At 50.1% G+C, this 14,650-nt stretch overlaps 1 protein-coding gene across 1 annotated transcript in view; it reads right to left on the bottom strand.

The window, feature by feature from the left end:
* Positions 1-12,950, bottom strand: part of SCNN1B (sodium channel epithelial 1 subunit beta) — a 76,097-nt gene extending 63,147 nt beyond the window's left edge. The window contains exon 1 of the mRNA XM_033425971.2: positions 12,800-12,950. The gene's annotated coding sequence lies outside the window, so the exon portion shown is untranslated. The remainder of the gene's footprint in view (positions 1-12,799) is intronic.
* Between the last annotated feature and the right edge of the window lie 1,700 nt (positions 12,951-14,650).

The following is a 14,650-nucleotide window of genomic DNA, read 5'->3' as shown; positions in this document are numbered from 1 at the left end:
AAAAATGAAGCCAGGTTAGATCCAGCTGATCATTGCTCTTTGGAAATGTGAGCCCAGGACGGCCAGATCTTCCAATTTTTCAAGAGAATCTGGAAACCCAGATGCCAAAGTGAAATGTCCTGATTTAAAAATTACTGTGTGGGGGGGACTTCCCTGGTGGTCCAGTGGTTAAGAATCTGCCTTCCAATACGGTTTAGTCCCTAGCTGGGAAACAAGATTCCAAATGCCGCGAGGCAACTAAGCCCGCAGGCTCTAGAGCCCACGTGCCACAACTAGAGAGCCTGCACACTGCAACTACTGAGCCTGCACGTCCTGGAGCCTGCACACCACAACTAGAGAGAAGCCCACGCGCAGAAACAAAAGATCCCGTGTGCTACAACGAAGATCCCACATGCCACAACTAAGACCCGACACAGCTAAATAAATAAATAAACATTAAAAAAATGATTGTGTAGGTCACACAAAATCAGGCCTATGGGGCACAAGCATATAGGCCTTGGGGCAGGAAAGGTGCCTCATCTCTGGGTAAGCTTTCTGAGCTTGGGACAGCCCTCCCAGGCATGGCAAGAGGCACACAGTAGGAACTCAAGAAGGGCTGGGACAGAAGTTCCCAAATTCGTCTGCATAATGGAACCACAATTACACTGAGTAGCTGTCGCAGCTACTCAATGCTGCCATGGGAGTGTGAAAGCAGCCAGAGATAATATTAAATGACTGAGCATAGCTCAATCATTTTTTCTTTTCCTTTGGCCATGCCGCACGGCTTGGGGGATCTTATCTCCCTGATCAGGGATTGAACCCGGGCCCCTGGCAGTGGAAGCGTGGAGTACTAACCACTGGACCACCAGGGAATTCCCAGCACAGCTGTGTTTTAATAATTCTTTATGAACACTGAATTTTAAGCTGCATGTAATTTACATGTGTCACAGAATATGATTTTTCTCTTGATTTTTTTTTCAACCACAGAAAAGCCATTCTTAGCTCATGGACTGTACAAACTTGGCCTTTGGGCCATAGTTTGCCAACCTCTGGGATGGAGGAATGAATTGAGGGCCTGGAGGCCTGGACTGCAGTCCTTCTTCCCAGTATTTACGCACATAATCTCCCCTACACAATCTCTAAAACCTTAGCAGCACTTGATTATGAAAAGGTTATGCTGACAAGGCCCGATCAAGTATTGACTTGGTCTGGCTCTGGGCCAAAGACTTCAGATTAGACCCTAAATCCTTCATCACCCTGACAGGATTTTAGGGAGCTGCCTTCCAGTGGGCTACTCCGAACCCCACCTCCCTGGCTGGTGATATCATTGATCCTTAACATGTAGTGACCATTTAGCTATGTGGTGGGCACTGTCCTTAGAGCTTTACCCGAATCACCGCATTTCCTTCTCACTCCCCAAGAGAGGGGAGACTAGTACATGCCATGTGTATTACCATATACCCATTTTTTAGATGAGGAAACAGAGGCACAGGTGATTTTCCTAAAGTCACAGAGTGACAGGAGTAGAACGGAATTGAACCCAGGTCTGCATGACTCCAGAGGCTGCTCTCATAACCACTTTGCTATATTGCCTCTCAGTAATCCATCACTATCACCAGTCAACACGATGCCCAGACACAACCTTCTCAAGGACAAGCCTTGGGCAGCAAACCTGGGCCTCTGCATCTTAACTGGCATCCAGACACCAATCAACCTTCTCTGCCTTGGGCTGCAGCCAGACCTGGGGGACCCAAGATAGCTTCTGTACCCACCCCAGGAAGAAGGAGGCTAGCAGAGCTGCCTCGTACGACTGTGCACTGCACAACTCTAGGGGGCATTATTCACAATGTGCCCTGTGTGAACGGCACCCCTGGGCCCGAGGAGCTGGAGGCTGGAGGTGAGGTGCTCATGTTGCCTGACCTAAGACTGGCCTTGGGTGCCCACCTTAACCGCTATTCAGAAACAATTCATCCAAAAGGGAGGCAGCCCAGAAGGAAACGCCACCATGGGCGGTGGAGGTGCAGGCTGGCAGCCTTGGGGAGCCCTTTGGGTCTGGGGCAGGGAGTGGCTGGCTCTTACTGGAACCTCCTCCATCCAACTTGGAAAAAGATCCTGCCGCCCGGTCTGTCTCAGACTGGACTGACCGCAGCTCCCAGCTCTGAACTGCTGGCCCTGCTCCAGGTGAGAGGTCCCCTTCCCATCCCTCCACACCCTGCCTCCCTGGAAAGAAAGAAGGGCTCTCGAGTGTCCTCTCCAATCCTGCCCCCAAGCTGCCCTGCGCTAGCCCTGCACTGCTCGTTCTCACGCTGGGCAACACCTGCCCTGGCCATTCAGGGCCGCTGGGAGCTCCCAGCCAGATGCTCCCAGCTCTCCCCTGAACTACTGCTGTCCTTACCTGTGTGCTTTCCTGTGTTCGTTTTGCTTTTATGATTTGAGCCAGGCCCTGGGCCAGCACTTTACATGCACCAGTTCATGTGACCTTCATCACAACCCAATGAGGCAGGGACTATGATTATCCCCATTTTACAGACAAGGGCTTGGAGAGGTTCAGAGAGGTTAGGTTGCTTGCCCAAAGTCACACAGTTAAACAGTGTCAGGGCCAGGAATCAGATTTGGGTCTTTTAGACTTTAGAGCCCAATGCTTATCTTTCTAGAGGATGAATGTGTCATGTCCTCTAGGTCTGTTTCCCTATCTGCAGATTGGGTCTTGGGTCTGGGAAGCCATGTGGGTGACTATGATGTTGCTGCTGGTGATGATGGTGACGAAGGAGATGATGATAAAAATGGGGATGATGGTGATGATGATGACATGGTGATGATGATGACGTGCTGATGATGATGAAGATAAAGGTGATGGTGATGAGAGTAGTGATGAGAGGATGGGGATGATAATGAGGCAGGTGGTGATGATGATGATGATAATGATGGTGGTAATGACCATGATGTACCTACCCAATACAGTTATTGTGCAGACTACATGAGGTACTCAGGTAAAACATTGCTCACCGTGCCTGTTCTATAGTTAGCACTCTACAAGTGTTGGGTCAGTTGAGGTCTCTGTGCCCTAGACCTCCAGAGTGGATTCCACTGCACTGGAGTGTGTTCAATAAACACCCTCCTCCTCAGACACTAGGTGAAAGGTGTGAATCAGAGACAAGAAAGGGATAAAAGAGTAACGTTTTTCTCTGTTGGTCCCTCCTACTTCCTGCTAAGTCTTCATTTCCTGCCAACCTCTGAAATCCAGCTTGGCTTTGGAACTAAGTCCCTGGGAGGGAGGCCTGGCCTCGGTGGGTTTCCTGGGCCCCAGGTGGCCTTCACCCAGGCCTCCAGGGAGATTCGGAGGCTGAGAATCTGGTGCCCAGGAAGGGGCTGCTGCCCCAAGAATCACAGCCATTTTCAAGCTGGGCTCCTGCCTTCTCTGTTGGGGGAGATTAGGATCTTCATCCACACAGTGACCCAGGGTAGGTCCTAGGGGAGTGAACAGCTGAAACCTTATACTCAGCTGCTGGTAAACCAAGGGCTTTGAGAGCCATTGGCACAGAGTAAAAAATTTCCATTCCTCCTCCACACTCATCTGGAAGCTGAGGAGAGGCAGGGTGAGCTCTGTGGTCAGACTGCTTGAGTTCAAATCCCAGCCCCATCACTTGCTAGCTCCGTGTGACCTTGGGCAAGCTACTTAACCTCTCTGAGCCTGCTTTCTTATCTGCAAAATGCAGACAATTTCATCACCTGTTTCACCGGACTGTTGGAATAATATGATGAGATCCCACAAGTCTCTCCAAAGGTCAAGTGAGGGAGAGTGTCTGTACCTTTATGGTCGCTGAACGAATTCTATGATGTAACGCTTGTGCCCGGCCTGTAGTGTATACTTTAAAATGCTGCCTATTATTATTACAGAGGAGAAAGCCACATGGGCCCTCATTTCTCTGACGAACTATATCTTGTGCTGAGAGAAACTGAAGTCAGTTCATCCCTGTGCACAAGGCAAGCAGAATAGCATGGTTCCCAGACAGAGCGGCCGCACCGTCTGCAGTGACTGAGATGAGTGTTGGAGCTGTCTGGCTGCAGGGAGGAGTTTTTAGCCAATTAGATCCTAAGATCCAACAGGAACACAGCTCCACCCACCTCAGGCCCAGCCACTGGTGGGCCACAGTGGGAGTTCAAGAGTGGGAGTGAGGATGCAGAGGGGGTCTCGGGTGAGGGTCTCGGAGTCTCCTGGGGGCTGAGACGTGTGACCTACTCCACCCTGTATCTCCAGGGCCTAGTCCGTCACTGGCAATCATCCAGCCACCTGTCATTCATTCACTCAACCAATATTCATTGAGTGTCTACTGGGAGCTGGGGCTGCAGCAGTGAAGCAATGAACAAAATACACAAAATCTGGCCCCTAGAAGTTTAAATCCCTGTGAACTAGCATTGTAGCCTTCAGGAAACACTCCCTGAATATTCCCAAAGGCCGGGAAATGTGTCTGATGCCCCACCCCACCCCCGCCTTGCTTTGCCAGGTTCTTTCTTCTATGCGGGGAGATCTGCCCAATGGGTGGGTCATCCCATGGCCAGGCTGCCACCCACTGTCATCTGGTGTCAGAGGGGTCAGGGAGGGTGAGGCCTAGACCGGGTCCTGCTCCACCAGCCAGCAAGCTGCAATCAGCCGGTCCACCCTGCGCTTGAGTATCACCCCTCCCTGGACACACACGCCCAGGCCGATTCTGATCTTTCAACTTTCCCTGAATTCTGCAGGTGTCTAGGTCTTTTCAGCCCAGGACTCTCCTCCCACTGCCCCACCAGCATCCCTTCTTGAAGCAGGGCTAGAACAGCATTTCTGGAGTTAATCAGAGCAGTAGGAAGGGTGGGGCCAGTGAATGGGGGTCAGCTGCTAAGGTGCTGTGCTTGCTTACTCACGACCCTGCAGGAGGTCCTATTGTCTGCAATCCACAGGCCAGGGTTGGGGCTCAAAGGTTAAGTGTCTTGCGCAAGGTCACACAGAGCTAAGCTCCAACTCCAGCCTGTTTAACTCCCAAACCCTTAACCGTTACATCAACTGACTGTCCAAAGAAGACAACTAAGGCGTCTGGGGGATTTCAACACTCAAGGCGTGGCAGCAATGCTCTGAGGACAGGAGCAGTCTCCCCAGGCAGTCTGCAGTAAACCAGGCCCCCCAGGCCCAGTAAATGCCCCTCCTTCCACTTGGGAGCACCCAGCCCGTGCCAAGCACACGTCTAACATTTTACATTCTGCCCCCCCCACCCCGCCCAATCTCTAAAACAGCCCTTTAAAGGCTGCCTTCCGGTCCACCCCGACCCTCAGCCTCAGGCCCCGAAGGTCTCGCTTACCAGCCAAACTCCTCCTCACTGTGGTGCAAACCGCTAAGAAAGGACAAAGGTGATCCCTCCCGGGGTGGTGGGAGGGGGTGCCTCTCAACCAGGAAAATCAACAAACTCCGCACACAGACAGGTGAGAGTGGAATTTCAGGAATGAGCTTGTTTTGGGAGGTTGCAATCCAGCCCCCACTTAAGGTCCTTGATGGAGCCCGCGTGCAGGTGCGGCTCCTGAAGGAGGGTGTGCCAGGCTTCCCAGGCCTTAGCCCTCCTTCCAGGCCTCAGCTTGGGAGTGAGTTCCCCAGCACGTCAAGAGGAAGCAAAGCTACCTGTATCGTCCCAGAGGTCTGCACGGAAAGGGCCCCTGATCTTCAAGACACTGGGGAGAAGGAGAAAGTTGGGGCTGAATCTGGGCTCTGTTGTTATCACTTGTGAGGCCTCTTGGGAAAATCCCTGAACCCCTCGGAGCCTCTTACTGCCTCATCCCTCATCAGCTGGCCTCCTCTTACCTTATCTTGGCCTCCCCAACCCATCCCAGGAAGTCCTGCAGATTCATCTCAGCCCCCTGACTGTATTGCTAGGATATTGTTTCCTTAGTGTAAAAAATAAATTCCTCTTTTAAAAACAAAAATGCTAAGACTTTCAGGCTTATTTCCAGTTTATTTATTTTCTTAACAATTACTTAGGACCTACTGTGGGCCAGGCAACACTCTAAGCACTTGACACCTTTGATCCTCGTAACATCCCTAATGGGGTGAGAATTATTATCACCTCCAGTTTGCAGAAGAGAAAAGTGAAACACAGAGAGGTTAAGTAACTTGCCTGAGGTGACACAGCTAATAAGTGAGAGTCAGGATTCGGATCTCTGTAGGTTAGGAGGCCACAGGTTTAGAACTGCTGCATCTTTGGTGGATTCCCACCAGCCAAGATAATTCTGTCTGACTCGACGTTCTGTGATTTTACACTATGGAAATGCATTAAATTTTTGCAAATACAAAGTGATATAAAAATATAGATGGTTCTTTTATAAACTCCCTGTATATAAACTCACTCCACCTGAATCTGCTGGTCTTAATATTTGGCCCAGTAGCTGATTCTAGCCTCCCCATCCTCTTGAACCTGACCTCCTACAGTTGTTCCAGAGATGCAGAGCAAGCACTCTGTACAGATAAAGTCATCTAGTTCTTGCAGGATTCCTTGCAGGTACTCTCTGACAACCCCATTTTGTAGGTGGGAAAACTGAGGCTTTAAAGAAGTACACACACTTGATCAAGTATACACAGCTAAGAAGTGGTGGAATCAAGGACTAGAACCCAAGCAATCTGATATCAAAGCCCCTACTTGTTTCTTTGTCATCCCTAAATATTTTCACTGTGGCAAAATATACAACGTAAAATTTACCATTTTAACCCTTTTTTGGGTAAAGATATACTTTAATGTCAAGATTCAGGTTGAAACATAATTGTCTTACAAAGATTGTGAATTGAAATGTCATAATTGGAGTTGCAAGATGCCACACCAGCCCCCCTCCCAGCCTTTCCTGCCTGTGTCTTACATCAAAGGAGTTAAATCTGTTCCACAAAATAAAAATTAAAGTAGCCTTGGCTTACCAGCAATTACACTTTCACTTTTCCCATCCAGCTAATTGTTTTAAAACTAACTTGCTAATACGCTGTCAGTGCAAATTTATTCATAATAGACGTGAACAAAAGGGTCGCCATTTCAACCATGTTTAAATGTACATTTAAGTGGCGTTACGCATTCAGATTGTTATGCAACCATCACCACTTATCCATCTTCAGAAAAATTTCATCATCCCAACCAGAATGAAACTCTGTACCCATTAGACACTAACTCCCCATCCACCCCTCCCCCTCAGCCCCTGGTAACCTCTCTTCTACTTTCTCTGAATTTGCCTCTTCTAGACGCCTCATATAAGTGGAATCATACAATATTTGTTCTTTTGTGATAAAGGCCCTACTTAAAACCATAATTCATTTTTTATTTGAAAACATATTATATAATTTGGGTCGTAGTCAAAGGGGGAGTTAACCTTATCTCTAGTGTCATGCTTGTTTTAAATAAGGAGAAAGAAGATACATGTGGCTAGATTTTATAACTATAATATAACAACTGTATGAGGGAAAAAACATCTAATGAGTACCACATTGTATGCAATGAAAGGTAAGTCTCCTCATGTATCAGTTTCCCTCCTCAAAGTTAACCAGCTTCTAGTGTTTCCTCCAGATTCTAATGTGCATATACAAATATATACACATATAACATTGAATCCCTTTTTAAAACACACACACACACACACACACATGGCAGAACACTATACACTGTTCCATACCTTGCATTTTTCTTTTAACAATACATCTGGGAGATGGTTTCACATTTATTCTTGCAGAGCTACTGCTTTCTTTTGAACGGCTGCATCATATTCTCCTGCATGGCTGTCCTGACATGTACAGCACTTAGTTCCCCTCTGGTGGATGTTTAGCTCATTTCCAATCAATTGCTCTCACACACAGACTATCTTTGTTCTAACATGATGCGCCCAATGCAAGGATATCCACTGGATATCCCAATGGAAGGATATCCACTGGATAAATTCCAAGAGGTGAAGTGGCAGAGACAGAGGGCATGAGCCTCTTCAATACTGACAGTTTTCTTACCCCCGCCTCAGGTTGCCCCAATTTGTGCTCCCACCAGCAGAGTCAGAATCCCGGTTGCCACACCAGCGCTGAGTGTTACCCAGCGAACTTGCAGGTGGAAAACAGAATCAGTGTGGTTTTGTTGTGCATTTCTGTTTTCAGAGTTCAGCATCTTTTCATCTGTTTGAATTCAACTGTATTTCTTTTTATGTAAACAGTAGAATCATATCCTCTATTCCTTACCCCCCACTCCCCCCACTTTTGGATCACGTGGTTCGTCTTTCATTTATAAGAGCTCTCTATGAAATTAACTCTTTCTCATAAAAGTGGCAAATACTTTCACTAGTTTGACATGCCTGGGCTTATGGATTTTTGTTTGTTTGTTTTGGTCATGCAGAAAAAATTAATTTTTACGTAGCCAGACTCAGCAACTTCTATCTTTAAGGCAAGGCCCGTGCTTCTACCCATTAGGCTGTACTGCCTCCCCGCTCTGATCAGCGCTTTGAAGAAGACACGTGGAGTGGGGCTGCTTCTTGATTGGAGGTCCTCGGCAGAATATTATTGTCCCCAACCTAGACTTGGACCTGGACATGTGTTCTCAAGGTGCCAAGGGAGAAGAGACTGTTCACAGAGAGACTCTAATCACGAGTTTTACTGGGAGGGGGACAGGTCCTCAGCTCCCTGATCCCGCACTAGAAAATAACTCCTCTGAAAGTCAAATCTTGCCCCAGGCCCTCAAGGTGGGCCCACTGGAGGCTGTGAGACTAGAAAGGAGAGCAAGTTCTAGAGAATAAAACCCCCACTAGGCCCCTTGGCAACTTTCCTATCTGTAAAGAAGTGGTTCTTTCCAGCCTCCCACACTGGAGGGGATGTGCCTTTGTCTTAGCGCATCCCCTCCGGGTTTGGTCTTTGCAAGGGCAGAATTCTCACCACCAACCCACTCTTCTAGAGGGAGGTGGATGCAGGTGGCCAAAGAGGACCTCATTTGAAGGTTTCCTCCAGACCAGTGATTCTGAAATTTTAGCTTTCATGAGAACCACCTGGAGGTCTTGTTAAATTACAGGTTGCTGGGCCCACCCCCAGAGTCTCTGACTTAGTAGGTCTAAACGGGGTCTGAGAATCTGCATTTTGAAAAAAATCTGCAGGTGATGCTGAGGCTTCTGGTCCAGGGACCACAACTTGAGACCCATTTGCCCAGGACATCCACTCCCTGGAGACCCCCATCTCAGGCTGGGCAGTGGTATGAGTTAGGGTGAGAGGCCTGGAAGAACAAGGGCTTCATTCAATCAAAATAACAGCAACTGCTCTGTGCCAGGGGCTGTGCTATGGGCTGTGCATTCATTCTCATCTCATCCTCACACCAAGCCCACGAAGTAGGTTTTACTGGTACTAACTCCACTTTACAGTGGAAAAACTGAGGCTCAGAGAGGGTGCATGGGCTTTAGAATTAGACAGATCTGGAGTCTGATTCCAGCTCAGCCACTGACCCATCGTGTGAGCTCCTGAGCAAGTGACTTACCATCCCTGAGCCTCTAACTCATCAGTTAAGTGGGGACCAAAAACCTGATTCTTGGGGCATTATGAGGATTGACAGGGCTGATGATTATAAGGGCATCTGTAAAGCACAAGAAATGTACATCTCCTTTCTTGCCGCAAGCCCCATCATGATCTCAAGGTCCTTTTCTGTCTCTCCAGATCCATCTTCCCTCTCCCTATACTCTGAGATACCTTACCAGAAGTCACACTGGACTACTGTCACTTCCTAAACCTGCTTCACCTGGTCATGCTCCCAGGCCTTTGGAAAGGCTGTTTCCTCTGTGTGGAAATGCCTTTCTCACGCTATTGCTCCAGAGAAACTCCTATTCATCCTTCAAAACCCACCTTAGAAGTCCCCTCCTTTTTGTCACTTTCCTTGAAATGTTGTCCTCCTCCTGCCCTTGGAAAGGCAGGAGGAGGACAACATTTTCCTCTTTCACTTGTGTTCCCATAACATTTTATATGGAGTACAATCTGGAATACAAATTGCACTGTTACAGGGACCAGGCAACTTATACCACCACCAGCAATCATCAGCATCATCAGCACTTAGTGTTTTCCATGCACCAGGCACTGTTGTAAGAGGCTGAGGTTTGTTGATTCATTTAATGCCTAAAATAGCCCTCTGAGGCAAGTGCTACTTATTATCCCTATTTTCCATATGAGGAAATCGAATCACAAAAATATTTTGCTTTAGACCATACAACTAATCCATGCCAGAGCTGGGATGCAGAAGCTGGCTGTGGAGTCTGTGTTATTAACATTTATATTATGCTGCTCTTTATGAATGAGGGGTGGGCCAGGTGGGGACTGTGCCACCCTGGAGGGCGCCTGCCCCATCCCAGGGGGCAGCCGAATGTTAGGGCTGGAGTTGTCAGCCTTTCTGATCCCCTTTTCTCAAGAGGATCCAGAAATATGAAGTTTTATGTGACATCTCCCACCTTTTAAAATCTTGGGAGTAAGCTAAAATAGAAAAAGGAGTGTGGACCTCACAAAAGCTGCACACAGGCCTGCTTTGTGCGAGCCTCGTCTCAGTTTGTTTCTGCATCTTAGCTCAGGGCTAGGCGCACAGTAGGTCCTTTGTAGGTGCCATGACACTTCTGGACCTCACTGTGAGGTGGGCGTGGCTCTCACAAGCTGAGCTCTCATCCCAGTCCCACTCAGCACTGAGATTCTCTGACCTGCACTTGGGATGTGGATGAGGTCCCAAACGGTGGCCCTGAGCACCACCCCAACCTTGGGGCCATCTCCGGGTCTCCTCTGTCCAAGATAAGACTTCCTGCTTTCCAAGTGCTGACAATGAGTTAAGTGTTTTGTTTCGTCACCCCACTGATCCACTCAACAGATCTGGGAGGCTGCCATGTTCATCATCCCCGGGTTACAGATGCGAAACTGTGGCTCAGAGAGTGGATGGGAATTATTGCCCAAACTAGGAAGAGGTGGAGCTGGGACTGTGATGCACACAGCTCTGATTCTAGCTTTTCCCCAACCAGCTGTCATCAGGCCTTCCACCAAACTTTTGATAGTTCTGGCCCACGTTCTAGGGCAAGCACACTCCCACGGTACAGCCCAGACCTGGAAAGTTTGTGGTATGCAGATAGGACCCTGGACACTCCAGTCTGTCAGGCATGGTTTCTAGCTCCTTCTGTGTCTTATTGGATGGCGGGGATGGCATTGAGAGTGTCTAGAGGGAACTCCTGGACATGGTCCCTTATGGGAATTCTGCCCACTGGGGCCTGGACAGGCAGAACTTGTGGCCTGGCTCAACCCCAGGCCTTTGGGCTCAGCAGCAACTGCAGATCGCAGGGTATAGTGTTTGTACGTGTCCACAGACAGAAGAATAGAGATGTGCGTATGTGCACCTGTGCATGTGTGTATGCCTTGTGTATGTGTGCACGCACGTGCGTGTACAATGGAGAACAGGGGACCTTGTCCCCCAAATTCAGATCCTGTGAAGTTAGTTTAGGACAAAGTACAAAGAAATCTAAACCCAGAGATGTCAATTTACAGCAGAGGTTGAAATATGAAACAGTCCCCTAATTTTTACAACTTAACTGCCCATCGGTAGGCGTATCCGTGGTGGAAAACAAGGCAGCAGTTAAAATAAATAAGCTACATTTATATGCAGCAACTTGGATAACTTTCAAAGAAATGATAACTGGGTGGAGGGGGGTGGCAAGTTTCAGAATGATGTGGATGGATTATACCGTTTCTATTAAACATCCACCCACAACATTACTCTGCAGTTTACATACCTTCTATGGGTACGCATGTATACGACTGCCTGGGTGTAGGAAAGGCCTAGAAGGAACTCCCCAAATTACGAAGGCAGTTACCTTTGCGGGGGCAGGGAGGTCAGGGGTTGAAATTTACAAAGGAGAATGGATCTGTGTACTCCTCGCGGCATCACACAGTTCAGTGGGCTGGTACATTGGGCCACTGGTGGATGTCACGTGGAGGCCACAGGGAGGCTTAAGCCTGGGGAACAATTCACACAGGACCCCCATGGACTCTCTGAGGGCTCTGCTGTCAGGGACAAACCACCGCTTTGGCTGTTCTGCCCTCACTCCCTGGTGGAGATGGGGTGTGGGAGCTGTCCTGCCTCTTGTGGATGGAGGAGCTCTGCTGCTTCCTCCGGAAACCTCCCCCTGCCTCAGTTTCTCCCTCCACACTGGAGGGAGAGGTCCCGCCCCAGCTGTCCGCCCCCACCCCCTGCCCAGCACCCCCAAATCTCCGACACATGCCCCTCTGGGGGATAGCAGGGCCTCCGGATCTGGCCTCCTCCCAGTGTGGCCCCAAGGGGGACAACTCAGGGAATGAACCCCCGTTGCCCAGAGGCGGGCTGGCAGAGGAGGCTAAGGTGGGCTCTGGGGTCAGACTCCCTGGGTTCAAATCTGGGCTCAGCAAGTTGTCCCTGGAACCCGGGGAGGCGTCTCCAGCCTCTGACCCTCAGTTTTCTCCTCTGTAAAATGGGGACACCAAGAAGGGCCTAATTCCAGCAAAGCGTTGTGCGTCCCGGCGCCTAGCCCGTGCTCTCAGGTGTCGCTGCTGTTGCGCTCCCGAACGACACCTCACCCCGCCCCTCGGGGCCGAGGACGCTGCCGCCCTCTCAGCCGCCCCTGACAGACACTCATCGCCCTCTCCCGGTCCCTCGGCTCGCATCCGGGGGCTTCCCCACTCCCCACAATCCTCTGCGGTGGTCCCCCTACGCCCGAGGCCGGGTCCTCGCAGCGCCGCCGAGCGCCCTCCGGTGGGAAATGGCGGGGTGGGCGGCGGGGGAAGGCGCGGAGCCCGGCGTCGCTGACGTACCTGCTTCCCGCGGCGGCTTGGGATGCGCGCGGCTGGCGGCGGCGTCGGCGCTCGGGAGGAGGAGGCTGCGGCGGCGGCGGCGGCGGCTGGGCAGTTGTCACGGTGGCGCCGCGAGCGCGCGGACAGGGACTGGGAGGGAGCGGGCGGCGGGGCTGGGAGGTCCGGGAGCGCGGCGGGCGGGGCTTGGCGGCGCCGACGGCCCGGGCCCCCGCCCCCGCCCGGTGGGCCACCGCCCCCGCTCGGCTCCCTGCCGTCCCTCTTTCTCGCTCTCCCCCGAAACAAGCTCCCGCCGCGCGCGTTCCCTCGTGCCCGCTTCCGCATCCACGTCTGCCCGGCACACCCACCCGGACCCCTCGCGCACACACCCCACATTCTCCCTCTGCACATCCGGACCTGCGGCACCAATATGTACGCACAGACCCCGTCATCCTCGTGTTCCCCAGACAGACCACTGTCCCCACAGTCCCCTACCCCGCCCCCCCCCAGCACATACGTGCCCCGTGCAACACTTCATCCTGCCCCGCGGTGTACCTGGACGCATTGCGCACACCTGTATGACCACGCCCATCACATCCACACCCCCGCAGGCACAGATTGTCCTCTGGGCAAGGTGAGGACTTCAAAGAGTTTGCATAGGAACAGGCTTCTGCAGCTGATTTCCCTGTCCCTCACCGACCTCTGCATTCCCTCACCCTCACCTTTGCTTTCTCAGGGACCTTCTCCTTCCTTGGCCTCAGCCACATCCTCCAAGGTCATTCCCAGATCCCCGTCAGCCCCTGAAGGCCCCGTCTGTTTGGACCTTTGGCTTCCTGCCAGTGACACCCACTACACCTGTGCTTCCGCCTCAGCATGCTGCCAGGCCCCCTTCTCTAATCCTCATTTCCTTCCCTCTTCTCATCAATTCCAAGGACTATCATTTCAGTATCTTCATTTCACATGTGCATGGCAAACCCCAAATGTCAGCCTTTGTCTTGCCATTTAGAGACTATTCCTTTTCCCTTGCGGCTGTAACAAGCGACCACAAATGTAACTAGCTTAATACACATAAATGTATTATCTTACAGTTCTGGAGGTCAGAAGTCTGACACCACTAAAATCAAGAAGTGGTACGACTGTGCTCCTTTTGGAGGCTCTAGGGGAGAATCTATTTCCTTGCCTTTTCTAGCTTCTATATACTGCCTGCATTTCTTGGCCAGCAATGTCAGGCCAAGTCTTTTGTATACACCACATCTCTGGCACTCTCTTCTGCCTCTCTCTTCCACTTATAAGGACTCTTGTGATTACATTTGTTCTACCTGGATGGATAATCCAGGATAGTCTTTCCATTTCTAGGTCAACTGATCACCAATCTTAATTCTAACCGCAGTCTTATTTCCCCTTTGCCCTGTAATTTAACATATTAACAGGTTATAGGAATGAGGACTTAGACATCTTTGGCTGTTATTCTGTCTATCACAGAGGCTGAGCCCTGCTGGAGAAAATTAGTCATCCGAGAGGATTTTTGCCACTATAAATTTATGAACCTCTATAAGCAGAAAGACCCCTATCACTGTCAGTATTTGCAGTAGAAAAATAATAAAATAAAATGTGGAATGTTTATGTGATGGAATACTATACAGCACCGAACAAGAACATATTCCACCTATGCATATGAATGTTCAAAGACTTCAAAATCATGAATGAAAAAAGCAGGAGAATTGAAAAAACAATGAGAGCAAACACGTTTATAGTGCTTACTCTGTGGCAGATGGTGTTTCTAGGCACTTATATTAAAACTCACAGCAATCCCCTGGGGTAATACAGATGAGGAAGCTATGGCACAGGAGGTTGAGTAACTTGCCCAAGGTCACA

Source organism: Orcinus orca, chromosome 16 (genome assembly GCF_937001465.1).
Source record: "Orcinus orca chromosome 16, mOrcOrc1.1, whole genome shotgun sequence".
Lineage (NCBI taxonomy): Eukaryota > Metazoa > Chordata > Mammalia > Artiodactyla > Delphinidae > Orcinus > Orcinus orca.
The sequence above is the reverse complement of the archived record's forward strand: the minus strand, read 5'-3'. Positions and strand labels throughout refer to the sequence as shown.